At 39.8% G+C, this 18,158-nt stretch overlaps 1 protein-coding gene across 1 annotated transcript in view; it reads left to right on the top strand.

Annotated features, from left to right (window-relative positions):
* The window catches only part of DCBLD2 (discoidin, CUB and LCCL domain containing 2), a 252,071-nt gene that overhangs the window by 171,365 nt on the left and 62,548 nt on the right, over window positions 1-18,158 (top strand). The window contains exon 4 of the mRNA XM_069785704.1: window positions 17,489-17,705. The gene's annotated coding sequence lies outside the window, so the exon portion shown is untranslated. The remainder of the gene's footprint in view (window positions 1-17,488; window positions 17,706-18,158) is intronic.

The raw sequence follows: 18,158 nt of genomic DNA, 5'->3' as shown, positions 1-18,158 counted from the left end.
GAGGCAGAGAGCCATGTCTGTCTACTGCTCATAGTAGGCACTTTTTCAGTTTCCAGGAGCTGTGCCTGTGCTCAGAGAGAGCTGCCAGACTGTTCTCAAACTATGTTCAGGGTCACGCTGAGGAAACACCCTCTTGGAAGCTGCCTGGCTCTTTGTTCCTTCCATCAGTCTAAAATAAATGTCATTGAAAATGTCTCATTCCTCTTTGTGTACACAAAGACCATGGGAACACTTACAAGTCAATCTCTTTCAGATACTGCATACAAAATCAGAGGAAATAACAATGTTTGGGTCTTTCAAGAAAATCTAAAGTGTCCAGATTTCTTTGGCAGACGTTCCCACTTTGTTTTTCCAGGCTGAGAAGCATAGAAGTACCCTTTCCACCTCCCTGTCACTCACAAGTTCAAGGCTGATGATGCTTGGACTCAGAGATGAAATTTAGAAGTTAATGGCAAAACATGTCCAGCTGACCCAAAGGGGAAACTGCATCCTCTACCTGCTACTGTCTTCCTCCACATGATTTACCTTCTTTCTGCAGGTTAAGTGACTCACTACATTCTTCTGCCATTTACTTATCTTCTGTTTTCTCTGTGTGCACAGCAAATCTCCGATGCTCGTGGGGCTGTTCCAAGTTCAATAAAATTTCATTTTCTGAAGGTTATAAGATTCCTCAAACTCCAGTTGAGATCTGGAGCCAGAGGGGGGTCCAGTTCGCATAAAATCAAAGCTCTGCCACAGGCAAGTGACACATATAGCTCATTAATAAAGTTCTCAATCTGAAAGTGTTATTTTCTATGTGGGAAAAGTCAGCTTAACTGACTATAAACTGTCGCTGAAATTTTAGCTGGAATTATGCACACGGTCCTGGCTGGCGTAAGCAGAAAATATTTGCACAGACATCCATTGTCCTGACCCACAGACAGAGTTCAAACAAACACTGATGGGAAAATTAAATTAGGAGTACAGGATATTGTCCTTCATTCTCTGCATTCTGGCTACTCAGATGGCAGAATCTGAAATTTATATGGCATTTTAATTGGTCATAAACAAACTCAAAATGATGCCAAGGTTGGATCTGAACAGATTTCATACATGAATATTTAATATTCATAACATTTGCCAGAAGGACGACTCTGAATGTTGAAACCTTGCATTCACCTGCAAAACAAGGAAAGCAACAGAGGTGAACAGTGGAAGCTTATGCAGAGTACCCTATTAACACATCTCATGTGCTCCTCTGTGTTATGGTGATACAGAAAACAGCTGAAGTGTTTACTTTTTCACTAATACTATGGATGATTCTGTTTTTCTCTTTAATTTTTGTACTGTATCAGCCTCCATGCATGAAGTTAAACCTGGTATGGCAAAGGAATTTAGCACTATGAAAAAAGTTTTTAGCCTAGTTGGCCAAATGGAAAAGTTGGGGAAAAAGAATTATTTTGGAAAACCTGACAGAGGAAATAAAATAAAAAATTAGGGTTAATGTAAGCATTTGTTTTGTCCCAGCTATAAGTATTTCATTTAGTGTTTGGTTTAAAAAACTTTTTTGACATTTTAAAATATATATACACGTTTCAAATTTTAAAAAGAAAGAATATAAATATTTCTTTTTAAATGTTCAAATGAAACATGCATGAATAGGATGAAACAATGGCAATGCTATTTACCAGCCTCACAAACAGCTCAAAACTGTGATTTCTTGCTTGCTTTCTTTTCTTTATAGCAAATAATTCTATCCAGTCTCAAAAATAATCCGTAAAGGGATCACAAAAGTCTTGTCTTATCCTTCATCAGACCCCTGTTAATACCTGCCCCCGCAATAACCAGAAGGCATAAATCCAATGTCCATCCCCAAGTCCAGTCCCTACCCTACCCCAACAGAACTGGCAGCATCACATTTCTCCAGATCTGCCTTTCCAGCCATACTGAAATGAACAGTAATTCACCTTTCTTTATGTCAGTCTTCATCTCAGTTTTATAGAAACCCATGTTGAACATGGAGCAATTACTGAAGACCTAAAGAAAATCCCAATTTAAATTCTTGTCCAGAGTTTTATCCATGCCCCAGTTTCTGTCACATACTACATACCTGCTCTTCGCGATTGAAAAGATCAACAGTGAAATGGGAATTATTGGTCTCACAGAATACAGCAATGGAACAAGCTTTTCAGACTCTGTTTACCTAAAACATAGCAGCAACCATTGCTCTCCTCTCAGTAAAAACTTTACTCACCTATGCAGAAAGCATACACTCCTTCTAACAGTAGCTTTCATCCTGCCCTGCAGAACTGAAGGACTCCAATAATAAGCTGATCTTTGCAGCCCTTGCTTTCCTGAACGACAATTTTAACATTCAGTCTAAATTTCTTCATAAATTCCAAAAAGATCTTCTCCTGTGTTAGAACCACTCCTTGTTCTAGGCCTCAATGCCCTGCAAGAAACCACACTAATATTTGAATTTTGCTGCACAGATCCCTCGCTCCAAATTCAGTCCTACTGGTCGCCATATCCAAACCCATTCAACTTTTCCTGCCATGGTATTGATCATCCATTACTCACAGGTAGGACCAGCCACAACCTGTTAGGATCCTGCAAGAAACTTGAGTATCTAAATTCAGCTTTCTTTACCTTAAACCTGAACGCAACTTCAGCCAATAAACAAAATAAAAAGCCACCAACTTGGACACCCTAAAAATTAAGTTTGGAGAGAAACACACAGCTTGCTACAAATAATAGCCCGCATGCTATTCCCACAGGACTTAGTAGGTCCACCTACTAACTTGCTCTTCTGGCCTCCCCTTTCCTGGACCATAACATAAGCATTAATGATGTTTTCTAAATACAATACTGATCTGTACTACAGAGTTCATACCACAATGACTGACTTCTCCAATACCAAAGTTTGGTCTTCTGCCTTAGCTTCTTAAGGAACTAATGTAAAACCAAGACCTTAACCGTCTTTTACCAGACCTGTTATCCTAAGCCACACTAACAGTTAACACTCTAACATCCTTAGCCCATTTACTGTTTTCTGTCACAGGATGAATTATACATTATTCACTGCTAAGAGAACTAGTCCTGAAACCAGAACCCGAGGCTTGGCAGGATCCAGCAACAGGCACCTCTGCTTTCCGAACAGAAACCAGATATCCAAATATGGCCTTCACTTGCAGGTAACCTTGCTCACCCTCTCCTAAGCCAATGCTATCCGGATGTTGTTGACCTCTGCAAGCACCAACCCTCTCCACAGTCATCCCTTCTCAGATTGACAGTATCCAACACTCAATTTAGCTCTCCATGCTTGCTTTCACAGAAAAAGGGACTGCTACCCTTAGGATAGGCTTCTGGACAGACTAACAATGGCCACAAACTTCCAAATTAATGCCAAAATAAGTAGCTTTCTGGCATCAGCTCCGACCTGTCTCTAAATTCTGTAGGACCTATGGGTAAATTCAGGTCTTTGTCCTCTTCTACCCCGAACTCTGCATAACTGCCAGATGCTTTATCTGTAGTCCTGTCACACCTTAATCATTGACAGTTCATTGCTGCAAAATCACCCCTAAATGAAGAGTAAAAGACTGGTAGGCTTCAGCAATAAATTTTTGTTTACAACCTCTGCTTTCTTAAAGCCTGATCCTTCACCCAACCCTAATCTTAATAATATCATAATAATAATCCTACCAATCCTCTTTTCAGTGCTATAACATACAGACTGCACTCTTCCTTACCAATCTCAGCCCTCCCTGTGATGGACAGGATTCATTAATACTCCCAGTTCTCTGTCCTTTTCTTTCTTGCCCCCTAACTCCAACCATTTGCTTCATTACAGACTTATCAATTCCCAGATCAGAGCCAACCATCCTTTCAGACATCATTACACCTCTCCAGGACCCCACATTAAAAGCAGATCTCCCACCTTGGCCTTCCAGAGTCCTAATCCTAACCGCAACCAAGACAGTCACTTTCATTATAGTTAGTCACTCCTGTTGCCCCTGGGATGCATCATCAGTTCTTCACTTCTATAAAAAAACATCTGAAATAAGTGCAGCTGTGGTACAGTGATAAATACAATTCCACAGACTGCATTCCTAAATCCAGATCATGCATCCAACCTCTGTACTGCCTTTAATAATAACACTCTTGCCACCAGTTCCTATCACAACTACCCAGAAGACATAAGTCCTTGCCATTATCACCAGTCCTCATCCTAGACTTACCACATTGACAAGATCCCACAGTAAATGTATTTGTCGAGCTCTTCCTTTCCTGAACCTGAACCCGAACTGTAGCCACACAGCTCACCCCCACCACTCCAAAGCATCAACCCTAATCCCAGACATAATTGTAACCTTAACTGTAACCAGTCACTTCTCTCTACCACAGAACTAATCACCTGGAGACTAATCACCTCTCCACTGCTAGATGGACAATCTCTGAAATTAGGTTTACATGGTAGCAAAATGCCAATACAGGAGAATAATCTTCTGGTGATATGTTTCTTTTATTCAATTGTTGCTTGAAAAGACATTTTTAAAGGTGTCTATTGTCAGTTTTAACTGTGTTTTTGTTTGGAGTGATGAGTTTTAGTTCTAGTGTAGCTTGTCAGTGCTTTAACAAACCCTAGACTAAAGACAACCTTTGTTTTGTGGCTTACTAGAGAAAGGAAAAAAATGTGAAGGCTTCTTCAATATAAGGAATGCTATGCAAGGGCAAATACACAATCTCCAATAAATCTGCAAATGCTTTTCCAGATCTGAGCTGTATAGAGCTTTGTTGGATGGGATTGTTATCTTTATCTTTCCTTACATTTGTATGTGTTGGAAGATACTTTAATTTATTCCAAAAGCATTGAACAAATTAATAAAATCATATTCTCTCATCTGTAAAATTCTGCTAAGAGCACTCACTCCTCTAATCCAGTGCTGACTAAAAACTTGTGATCCCCTTTAATTTTAATAGGCACTGGAAGAAATTGCAAACCAGTACCCTATAAAACTAACAGTATGACAAAATAATGTCTCAATATTAACATAAACACTTCTCTCTATAGATATATTTCTTCAAGAGCAATTCACTGGAGAAAATATACTCCACAGGTTTTCCTAATCATATTTCTTTTTTGGTAATGTAAGAAGACATTTTCCAAGGGCAATGTTTTGTTCTCATTCAAGTCAAAGATAAAAATTCTCTTGAGTGTCATGGGAACAAGAGTATTCTAAAAATAAAATTGTTCCTCTGATAACCTCTAGTGGATTTTTTTTTTTTTTCTCAGAAAGAAAACACAACAAAGATGACATTTTCATCAGTTCCATTTCTGTCCTCAGGGTGTAATTCTGTTCAGTGCAAACACAGCTTAGGGATATGTGAAGGCACTTTATGTTGTGTCATGCACCCTCTGGATTGCCCTGAGGCTAAATTGTTCCTTTCTGGTGGTAGTTTACAGCTCTTTCTGGGCAGCACTATAGCTCAGGAACCTCCATATTAAGTAGGGGAAAAAAAGTTGGTAGTCTTACACTGCATCACAGTAGGGGCAACTCTTTCTTGAACTCTTGCAGTTTCTCATCAGCCCTGGTATGCTGCCATGATTACCACAGAAGAAGCTGTAAGCCTGTTCATAATCACTGTGAATCCTTCCTGAGGATGGCAAGAAACAGGGCTGCCACAGACAAACGTAGAACAAAGTACTAAACTTGTATCACAGCCACGCATCAAAAGTCAAAAAAGAATTAAAATCATTACATAGATTCAGCAATTGGACCACGAAGGCCACTGTGCTTGAGACTGTTTAGCTGTAAATTCTTTGGCTCTATGCAGAGTCCCACAGCAGACTTTGTGACCCAAGCCTTCCAAGAGAGAAGGGGACATTTGAACTTCCTAGATCTCACTGTAGGTAAAACAAGGAGCAATCTGTTTGTGATGAATGCTCCCTGTGTGCTGTGCCCATCCGTCTCATCTGCAGTTTACTCTTGCAGTTAAACAAGGCACTGCAGGACACTTCCTAATATCTTTTGGAGACTTGTTTGTCATTCTGCATGAATATATAGTACTGCTGTTACCTTACTCCATGGAGGCACTTAGCTGGGTGACCATGCTGGGCTCAGCAAACACCATTTGAACTGGTACTCCACTGTTCGCTTAGTTGCGTGAGTGGAGTGAGGGAGAGGACCACACAAACACAATCCATACTTATCAAAAAGCGTTGTCAGCCTTTCCTAGAAGACCTTTGCAAGCATCTCTGCCTAAATAAATGCTGCCCATCGAGTTGCCTGCTGAGACAGAAGCTGAAAGAGAAGGGGGTGTTTGCTTGTGTAGGCACTCTACTGCTTCATTTTTTTCTGTGTTACTTAAGGTGGATTGTGTTTCATAGCTGGATTTTTAAATGAAAGTAGTGAATACATGGGCATCCAGATTACAGTAGATATAACTGTGAAAAAAGGCTTTAGAGAAGGGTGCTGAAGATGCTTGGGAGAACTACCATAAGAATATATCATGTGGGTGTGGTGAGGCAAGTGAGGTGTTGCATTTAGCTTCTGAGCACGCGTGAGGTGAACCGCATGTTTCAAGATATACAGGAAAAGATAGCAAGACATTATTGGCCACTTTGCTACATAAATTGAAAGTGCTAATGCTCTTATCTTTGCCTGTCACCTAGTTCAGCCATGGCTCCGAGACACAAACTCAGTTATTATTTTATCCAAGATTAAATTCTGAGCATTATATTTATCTTCTTATCCTCACCTTAAGTAAGACTGAATCTCTACGATCTGAAACTATAAAGAGAGTAGATTCAGACTAGATATAAGGAAAAAATTTTTTATGATGAGGGTGGTGAAACACTGGAACAGGTTGCCCAGAGAGGTGGTAGATGCCCCATCCCTGGACACACTCAAGGCCAGGTTGGACGGGCTCTGAGCAACCTGGTCTAGTTGAAGATGTCCCTGCTCATTGCAGGGGGGGTGGACTAGATGACCTTTAAAGGTCCCTTCCAACTCAAACTATTCTATGCTTCTGTGATTCTATGACCATCCATCTTTAAGTAGTTGAAAGTACCTGTGTCATATGATAAATAGAGCAGCACTTTTTGTTGTTGTTTTGAAGAGCAAATGGGTATGATTTTAGCCATTCCTAAAGTAAACCTCTGGGAGCCCATTTTGAAACGTTCTTCAATATGGCCTCTAAATTTGCAGCTACAATTCAGACCATTCAAATTCCCATTTAAGTGAAAGTTCATGGAATTTTCTATAAAAAAGAAAGGAAGGAGGAGAATTATACCAATGGGAAACATTTTCCTGCTTATACAGTAGTGGCAGAATGTTTACATTAAACTGCTGGATTTACTTGAAGCAACTGAAGTCTGAAGACGGAATCAAGTTTTTAGACACACACAAAAGCTAAATGATACGTATTTAATTTTAATAGTGACAATATATTAGTTTGTATAGCTATTACAGCTTTCTTTCAATTTAAAGTTTATTAAAATAGCTCGCATACCGTTCAAGCATTGCTAACACAAGTAACCAGGCACTTCTAGGTCAATGCGTGTTCTTCACCAGTAGAGAGCAGCACTAGCCTAACTATTGTCTCAATGCAAAAGTTGCTCTATTTAATTCCTCCTTTCTTCACCCAACAACTAAAGTCAATGGAAGATTTCCCTACCTTTTTTCAAATGGAATACCTGGTCTCATTACTGAATGTTGTGCAGTGAAATAAAATTTAAGCATATGTTTTATCACTGGCAGAAATCTTTAATGATCACCCTACTCACAAAGCTGCAGTTGTGCCTGTGTTCTTCCTTCCAGGGTACCTGGGAAACCTTCTAACATTTCTCACAGACACAGACAATACAGAAGTTAATTGTGAGCCTGACAGGCAGACGAACATGCTGTATTGCCTGCAGTTTGCTTTTTGTTTAATGTTGCTTTTCCATGAACTGACCAAGATGGGAATCATGGAACTGCACCACCCTTAGAAAGCACACAGGAAAACAGGGTCCTTGTCCTACAAGATATTTTATCTTACCTTAAACAAATATGACCCCTGCAGGCAGATAGAGAGAATCCTGGCAAGGAGATAAGCTGCAGATTCTGCACTGCTGTTCACAGAGGATAATCATAGGAGGTGGCTGGTGCTTCCTTTCTACCTAGGGATTGACCAGCAGAACTTACTTACTGCCTAATTCATAAGATGCAGTGAATTGCTCTAAACCGCTCATACCTACCTCATCCCCATATATGATCCAGGCTCTGGGCTATCCGTGGCTGCCATGCCCAGGCTGGCCCTGCTCAACTCACTCGGGTAGCATGGGGCTGATAAGGCCTCTGCCCTACTGTCCTTGTTATCATGCTTGGCTCCCAGCTCCCCAACCCTTAGGGAGCAGCTGGCCTTTGCTGTGTCCTGACACACACCTACCTCACACCAACTCAGAATCTGCAGAAAAATGATACACAAAACCATTTAGTTTTCCTTTGTATATAGCCTGGGCAGTACTCTGTCTCCCTGCTTGCATGAGTCCTATTTGTTTAAGTTAGGTTTTGGTTTTTTTTAAAGAGAGTGACAAGAGTTTTTCCAAGTTGGGCTGCTTTAAAGAAAAGATTGGTTTTAAAATAATTCTTTCTGTCAAATGGACTGTTCTGTGACCTGAAAAAAAGTCTACTCCTATCTTTTATACCTAGAAATTCAAAACTGTAGTCAACACCTTCTAGGCAAGAAGTAGTTATAGATAAGATGGCTTTCCTAGCTTAGAATCTGCAGTACCACTGCTTTAGCAGCTAGACAAAGCTTTGTTAAGCTTTACAGGGAGTCCAGGTCTGGCCAACAAAGTGAGAGATTATAAATAAAGATTATAAACAATTTCTTCTACCAGATAGATCTGTAACTCTTGAGGTAACATAATTCCTCCTATTTTGTTGTACTTCTCTCCTGAACCACGAGTTAGTTTCCTTATGACCTTTTTAAATTGAGTTTTGTGCTCAAAGAGCCTTTGGCTTCCTGAGACATATGCACAGATTTCCTGTCCCAGGACTTTAAGGCCTTTCAAGGTTCAGCCTTTTTGCATTCTTACCTGGTAAGGGAATGCATCTGGCTAGTTTGTGAAAGATTCACCTTGAGAGTTGCCTACTGTGTTCCTTGCTAATGCTGGCCCATGTCATTCTGTCACTTTGGATTTGGTATACTATTTTCAATTAGTGAGGTATATGAAGACCTCTTAAACTTGTTGCATGCAACATTTTCTTCATGGGCACTGAGCATTAGGTCTGTCACCTTGTAGTGAAATTGATCTTTCATTGATGGCTCTTTGTGGATTCTGGGTTGGTTTTTGAGTTGGGGGGGTGTCAGCTATTCCTTAAGAAAATATGGAAGAAGTGTAACAAATGAAAAATTCCTACCAGTAACTTGTTTTCTTAGACTTATGTCATCTTAACTTTTATGCTCCAGTCAACATCATTGTGTCTCCAGACATTTTTGGCTAACTTTCCTCCTCCTCAGCCTATGTGCTTCTTTTCTTCCACAAGCAGGAAAGAGCAAATATAATTCATGGCAGGTGGGGTTTTCAAACATGACTAGCATTAAGTTAGACCAAAGCTAAACATTTCTGGAAACCATACCAAATTGATTGTGTACATATATGCCAGCTATTTTTCTTTTAAAAAGTACCAGATGGCAAATTAAGAACTATACAGACTCAAAAATCGTAATTATTTATTGTAGAACAGTTTAGGGAATTAGTTACCTTAAGTACAAATGAAGTTTCAGTTCTAGTTGGGTCAGAACAGTGTTGGAGAAAGAAACACAGAAACAAGACCAACTTCGCACAAGCCAATGCACTTTGTAAGAGTGCCATGTGGTGAGTTATTGGCATTCAAACCAATCCGACACATACCACAGCATAAGTCAAACCACTATATGCCACAGCAGTTGGAGGCAAGTATGTAGCACACACAACCATGTTTTAGCAGGACATTGTAGCAGTTTGTGGTATGACCAGTAAGTATAATTTTAAAACAGAGTATGGTATTATTTGTGCATAAAAGGAATATGTTTGATAAGAGTATTTTATCTGTGGAGAAGCATGGTAGACATAATTTTATAGTGGATGCACATTACTGAGATCCTATGAGGACTTATGGGGAATTAGCACAGAGGGTTTAGCCCAACCTTTCTGAGCACTGGCAAATGTTAGTTTCTCTGGTTGGTCCTTCAGGCTGTTACCAATGATGGCTAATTCTCAGAGCCATGTGTATCTCTAAAGCACCCCAATAAGTGTTGCCTCAGTATTGATGGTATGGGCAGCAGTAATGCACCTTGAAGACTTCTTTTCAAATGCCCCATCTCTCCTCCTCACATTTTGAGCTGTGTGTCAAGTGTAGGCCCACTTTGCACTTTCTGTAGCCTCTTAAAAGTAATCCTAACAAATCATGATAGATGGTACACTGTAAGTTGTGCATCTTCTCAGGCCCACTTAGTCCAGTGATCTCTCTTCAGAGAAATAATAAAGAGCTGGGAAGAGCTGTAAATGGCTTCAGGGAAGTTATTGAAACTGTCAGCAGCTAATACACATTCTAAGGTTTGTTTGGGTTTTGTGAAGATAAAGCAATACCTACTCAGCAATTTCCAATGCACTGATTAGTCTGCAATGCTAGCAATTCCTCTTGCTCTGTTAAAATAACAGTGTCCTTTATTTTGAAAATCTGTTGTCTGTGTACCAAAAGAATCTGACTCAATATGAATATTTACCGACAATGTTTATTGCATTCAGACTCTGTAGGTTGGGTGGGATATTTCTGAAGAGATTCCTTTCTTAGCTTTATGTAAATACTGCCTACTCAGAGAGTAGGTTCTTAAAACCATGAAGGATGATATTACATTTTTATTACACACATCTCCCTGCCTGGTGATGGAATCTAGCTGAGAGGAGCATCTGGAAATTGCATAGCCTCCCCATGGCTTTGGTTGTCTCAAGCAAACTCTGGGGTATATTGTAATCCTTATCTGATGTTCCTAAGGATATCTGAATTCTTTTGTTTGTGAGTAACAGTATTTCACCTCTTCTTTCATGACAGATATGCATAATATAACGGTCCTTTTTTTCTAGAAAGGAAGAAAAGAATGCCACAAATTAAATGCTAGGCAAGTAATCACCCATCTATAATGAGCAAGGACAGCTACTCAGCAAGTATTTTGCCCTTTATTCTTTTCATAGGAATGCCTCTGCTCTTCCTTGAGGCTGCCAGGCACAGCAGAATTTAGAAGTCTGTGATATTTCTTGGAAATAGCATTCTTGTACAGAAAGGCAATTTTTTTTTTATTACAGATGCTCATCTGAATGCTCTGATGGCTTGATCAAATGCCCAATAAAGCTAATATTTCCACAGATTATTTGATCAGACCTGATGATAACATTTTTAGCTTGAAGGAATAAATGCTAGTAGCAACTCTTTTTTATTCAAAGCCATATACTTTCCTATATAATAAATAAGAATAAAAATCAACTCTTATTATCAGTGCAGTCCCATGTGTTTACCCCAACTGCCAAGCTACAATTTGTGTTACTAAGGTGGTCATCTTTTCTTTTTTCCCTTTAATATTAATAGGGTGTTTATTCCTTTACCCTTTTTAAACTCTGCTCAATCACATAGTCCTTCCACTAAAGGAAATTACAGGCTGCAGGGAAATCTGGAGAAATATCTGTGTTTTAATACTAGCTGTATGTCATCCAGGATCCCACCGGAGATGACATTATTGCTTTTCAATGGCAAGAGCTGGTCACATGGGAGGTGATGTTTTTATTATAATCAGCTGCAGAGAACTGGTGGGGGTGAGCTCATTTGCAGCTGAGTATGTTTGAACTTTTGTACCTTTCAGTACCTTTCTGTGAACAGTGGAAACTCTCTCCAACTGGGATGTGTTAGAGAGTTAGGTTTCCTGTAAACGTTGAGATCTTAGAAAACGGCCACAGGAAATGAACTTTTCAAAAGAAAAGAAAATTGAACTGGAGAATTATGATGTTGATCATTGAAGCAAAGTAGTCTCATCTGGGTTCAGTAGGAAAGAATTATTATAGTTTAAATATCTGATTTGATTTTGATTTTAGTCTTCCATACACAGAATTACTCAAAAGACTTTTTGAACCTTTGTCCTATTACACAAAGCAGATGCCACTTACACTGGGGCCTACCATTATGCTGGGAGTCTCCTGGAAGATGCTGAGCACCCTTAACTCCTATCTGAAGCTTCAAGGATTGGTCTTTAGTCAAAGCCTCGATAAACACATCACATCTGCTTCCCTGGGACGATTTCCAGACGACATGCATTTCATTGACTTCCTGTGAGGAATAAATGGAAATCTAGTGGCACATCTGGTGCTGCCTTCAAATCAATTTACAGTAGTTAAATAGATTTGAATTGGCACTTACTCACATGAAGAACCTGTCGTGCAGCTCTTTGTTCACTTCACCCCACTAACTAGGCTATTAAACAATTGCATTTACCTTAATGCAGATTTTGTTGGAAAAAAAGATGACATTTTGCACATGGCTGAGCTTTAAGGCAGTTAATGAAATTAAAGTAAAGAACTCCCAGCACAGTAGGAAACCCGGATAACAGGAACAATTGTTTAGTCAGCGCATTTCTGTTCCCACGGGAGCCAAGGCTAATTATCAGGTCCAGGTTGAGTCCGGAGGGGTGAGGAGATGACAGCACAACAGTATTTCTCTGCACAGCTGCCCTAGTCAAATTTATTTGCATGTTCTAGAGAAACAATGCTTTTAAAACAGATTTCTTCCCAGTGCAGACTGGGAAGTGTAGATAATAGAGCCATGTAGTTGCCCTATCAAGTTTTCACAACAATTATTTGCAGTGTTTGAAAAGCAGCTTAGGCAGTTTATCCAGTACCATCCATACGGGTCAACCCTGAGTAATTTTGGAAAAGACGTATCAAAGAAAAAAGGAGTTTACAGAGGGAAAGGAGGAAAGCAGAACCAAGTCTGGAAATTGTCTCCACAAAACAGACACTTTCTTCCCCCACCCCCACCCCCCGCGATTTAAGTAAAAGCAAAATAACATTCCATAGTCATCAAAGCATGTTCTGTTATCACAGAGTAGCCTTTGGGTTAACAGCATACTTCTTGATCTTTCTCTATTCTCTTTACTAAACCAGATCATAAAAGGTGAGAAAGAGCAGTTTTGTCTAGAGCACTTTTATGAGTTAAAAGCACTATTTCGTGCTTAAGGCACTGGACCAGATCTTTGAACATCTGGTTCAGTTCCTGCCTTTTCCATAAACTTCCTGTGTGACAAAATATATTTGCACTTCAATTCCCTATCTACTAGGCAGGGATTTTTTGTGTTGTTTTATTGTTTTACAGAGGTGGTCAGTTCGTGGAGTCTATGTGAGTACCTGCCTGGCCCAGTTCAATGAAAATGTGACTTTTAAGCTGTGGACAAGGGTTGATGACCTGATATTCTGAGTATCCAGTCCCAGTTATTACTGTTTTCTGTGGCTTGAAAGTATCTCGCTCGTTATTGCCATCTGTAATATGAGAATAATGCTGCTTTCTTACTTCCAATGGCAGTTGTGTGAATAGGTTGTTTGCAATGCTTCCTAGTGCTTAGACGAAGAAATGTTCCGTAAAGATGGAAATTATTTTGATCACGTGAACCCCATCCACTAAGGTATCTTTTGCATAAGAGAGTCCTTTCACTGTCAGTTTTGCTGCGCCTGCTCATAGAGCTTCTTCCCTGTTGTTTCCGATATGAAAAAGTTCATTCAGACTTCACACATTATTATCTCTGATCTTTCAGATGTACAAATCCAGCTGCAACAGTATGAAAGATGAGGAATGAGTAAATGATGGTTGCAGTCTGATCTTGGCCAGAATGCGGTTAAGATTTTATCTTAACAGTGCCTTTGGTGTCCAGGGACAGGCATTGACCTGCCGGCTGTCTTCCAGCTTGGTCCTAATTGGAATGCTGGCCCTCAGCCAACAGCCTGGCAGAAAGTCAAGTTGTGAAACAGGAGAAATATTTGAGTCAACTCCTGAAATAGGTGGAGCAGTTGCAGGGAACTAAGTCTTCTTACCATCCACGCTGGGCTACATCTTTCCTTCCAAAGATGTTATCATTCTGTGGCTTCCTGATAATTCTTCAGCAAGATTACAATCTCAGCCTACAAAGCACCAGGAAGATCCATCCTAGCTGAAAATGATCTGATGTGAACTGACAAGTTTCTAAGAAGCCTACTTTTCTGTAAGGGAGCTGATTGTTTGGAACAAATGCTGCTGACGTCTCCTTTAGGCTGATAATTTCTGTTGTGGGTTAGTTGAGGAAAATGTTTTAAATTGCTACACAGGACCATTACCTTCCCAGATGTAAATATGCTAATTATCTGGTCCTGTTCTTATGGTCCTATGAATCTTTCCTTTTAATCTTTTACTGAAGAACAAGAAACTACATTCTCAAAATTACAGAGTCAAATGTCGTAACAAACTGTTTATAATGCAGTATTTCTTTAAACTGTGTGCTGGTCCTGTTACTGCCTCCTCCTAGCTGAAGGGATGTATTTTTCTGTAATGAAGGAATTTTTTTTCACTGTAACGCAGGGCTCAGCAATTCTGTGGAGTGCTAAGCAAATGGTGTTAATAACCTCCTTGAGCTGAAAAACAAAAGCAAAACAAGCAAGCAATACACATTCCACCAGCCAGCCTGTTCCTGATAAACACAGAGCACACTCTGCTTTCTCAGGAACAAGCATCTTCTAGTAATTTAAAGGTGAATATTTGGATTGATGAAAGGATAAGCTAGGTGTCTTGAAAGAACGCATGAGACATCAGGAAATCGTATGCAGATCTGGTCATACTTCCTCTAGAAGCACACCACATGTTGTGGGGTTCCTTAGGATCTCACCCATGGGTACCCCAAAGTACTTTCTGAGACAAGAAACTCTGAAGGCTTTTTTCAGGATTCCCCTTAGCCCTGGGGAAATAACCACTAATATTTTTATTGTGGTGAGTTTTGAGAAGAGGATGATCAGATAATACAACACAGCATTTGCTTCTGGAAAGCAGAATATGAAGAAAAGATAATAAAGAGGGAGCACCAGGGATTGGGAATGTTTCAACAAGCGCAGTGCCTATTCAGTGGGAGACAAGAATCCCTTCACACCAGTCTAGAAATGCTTAGTAAACAATTAAAGGATCAGTGTTGGCGGGTTCTAGAGTGAACCATTGCTTAGGAGCTACCCTTAAGTACTAGGCATAGTTTTTAGAAAGTCATGCCTTTCATTAGACTATCCATTATAGAAAAGATTTGTAGCATGCAAACAAGTCTGGGGTTTGCTAGCTATATCAGCTGATCTAGAAAGTGATTAACTTCTTGCCTCACTCATAGCCTTAGGCTATTGTAGCTACAGACGCTGCTAATGTTTTAATGCTCTTATGGACTCCCTAGACAAAAAGGGTATAAAGGACCAGCTTGTGAAAATCTATGAATCTCCAGCAACTTCAGCAGAGTTTTTCTGATTTACGTGAAGTGAGAATCAGGCCTGTGTTATACATCAAGTCCTTCTTTGAGGCCACGGTCAAGTCTGGTGTAAAAAAAGGAGACAGTTTCATTAATTCGTTTCAGAACAATGATCCAGATAGCTTAATAGATTTGAACAAGTAAGAGTGGAGACTATGGCGATGTGAAAAAGTGTAAAATGAAAAAATAAAGTAGCATCTTGAAAGATGATAAAAAGTAGATCAAATAATAAAGTCTGGTGACAAATATTGTAAACAAGCAGGACTTTTACATCTGAAACTCAATGCGGAGAACTTCATTCTCAAATACAGGTCAAATTTCCAGATGCTTCCTGATAATGTGGGAGGCACTCTGTGCCTGCATGCAATTCCTCACTTAGATAATGCATAGGAAACAAAATGATCTAAACTCCCAAGGCACTTGACCCTGTGTGCAGTTGTCTAGGAACAAAATTATGTACAAAATGCGCAGATATTATCAGGGCCTTGTGTATATCGTGATTCCATAGCAATGGAATTTGCTGAAGAATTGTGGTCTTGACTTGCATATTATTAGATACTATATGAAAGGGAACGAGAAGGATTTTGGAAGTCCTCAGGGAAGTCTCTGTGGTGGGCATTTTGCAGACATCTAGTAAATGACAGTCCCATCCCTAAACAAACACAGACTAGAGAATGGGAAGGTGCACCAGAAGGTGTAAATCACAATAATAGTAGCTGTGATTAAAAGAAGAAAAAAGCGGGGGGGGGGGGGGGGGGGGAACGGGGGGAGGTGGGAGCATATAAAGTGGATAGGTTTCTAGTCTCTATGAGTGTTAAAATACCTTTGACAATGCCAGCCAAGTATCATCAGTGTACTGAACTATGCTTTTAATGTTAGCTGTGAGAAGGATGATCTCATCATCATCTGGAACGGATGGAAGGTGAATTTGGAAAGGAAAAATTCCATCTAGAAATGGCACAATTAAACATATCACTGCAGAGTAATTCTCTAACTCTGTCTTCTAGCCATATTCATCCCACAAGCCCAGGTTGCCTTCTCTACCATTACAAGTGTGAAAGGTCCCTTCTGCTCTTTGCCTTGTTGCCAGAATTCCAGCTTTTGTCTTGCAAATGTGGTAACTGCCAATAGCTGAATATGAAAAAGTATGGAGAAGGCATAAAATTAATTTATAATGAGTATGAAACTGAAGAGCTTCTATAGACTGTTTGAGTTAATACTTAAAATATTTTTTTAGGAACTATTACTTCTAAAAATGTAAATGAAACAGCTGTGAGGTTTCTAATATGCTATCCCAGAACATTTCATACCTGAGTTCCTAGGTACACATCAAACATGAATGTGATGATTTTTAACTAATCATGGATACCAATATTAGTAACGTAACTGAAATTTGGTAATACAGGTCACATTCCAGAATCCTGAAAATAGGCCAGCCTATGCTCTGATGACATTTTATCTGGGAAAAAAGAGGTGCTTTGTACCATTTTTTCCAAAAGTAATATGCAAAATACAAATTATGCATGTATTGCTTTATAGTCCTAGATATGTCTCCGTAGCCTGAAGAATTCTCTTACATAGCAATTAAAGCATTTAAGTTGCACTACGTAGTTCCTATAGGGAAATATTTTGAGACCACAGCTAAGACTCAAAATTAAGTAAGCCTTCCTTATTTCTGAGTTAGTATATTTATAATTAAAGGTAATGTTTTTCTTGTGCACGTAGTTGCCTAACCAGTCAAACAGTTACTTTCGATTTAAGAACTGGATCACATCTTATGTTCAGTTTAAATCCAGCTTCTTTAAAGAGTTTTATTTTAAAGTTCAATCTGCAACTGCCAGTTACCAGGTCTAGGACTCATTCACACTCACTCTGAAAATATTTTGTGGTGCTAACAGAGGCCCAGATGATTTCTTTCTCATTTTATTTAAATTTTGACATCTGTTTGTTGGTTACCTTTTGCATTGTGCAGCCTCAGTTTGGAAACAGACTACAGAAACCGCAGCCACAGCATCCCACCAGGACACAAGTAGTCCCTGTGCAGAACCTGTTTGCAGCCCGCGAAGGGGAAGATGAAGCCAGCAGCAACCTGGATGTAAGTCAAGCGGAGGACAACCATGCCAAACAGAGTGGAACTAAACCATGTTAATGGAGCAGTGTACATGTGCCTGCATTGGCACTCCAGTTTGGTAAGTTTGGCGTTGCGGTTTACAAGGGCATGTCTTAGGGTTACTTTCCCGGTCTCTTCTGAAGCTTTTCTAAGAGTTGGTCTGTGATGTGTGGAAAGTGAACCTGTGAATATGTCTCTGCCTTATGCATGTTCTTCTAAATGCGATTTTATGAATCCCAAATTTGACTGATATGGTTGCAGACTGGCACAACTCCACTAGATGAGCAGTTGTCTGTCCTGCTATGACTGAGCTAGTGTGTGTTTGGGGGCCACCTGACAGTTATCAAAAGTGAATAGAGTCAAGTTAAGAAAGCTAAGACAGGGGAGCACATTGTCTTGGGAAGGCAAAAGCCAAAGGTGCAGCTGATTTCACAGGCAGACCATGATCAGACACAGGCAGAGCATGATCAGGTATCTTGTTACAGGATTTCCAAACTCTTTCAAGATTGTACCTAAACACAGCCTAGTCCAA

This window comes from Haliaeetus albicilla, chromosome 6 (genome assembly GCF_947461875.1).
Source record: "Haliaeetus albicilla chromosome 6, bHalAlb1.1, whole genome shotgun sequence".
Taxonomy (NCBI): domain Eukaryota; kingdom Metazoa; phylum Chordata; class Aves; order Accipitriformes; family Accipitridae; genus Haliaeetus; species Haliaeetus albicilla.
The sequence above is the reverse complement of the archived record's forward strand: the minus strand, read 5'-3'. Positions and strand labels throughout refer to the sequence as shown.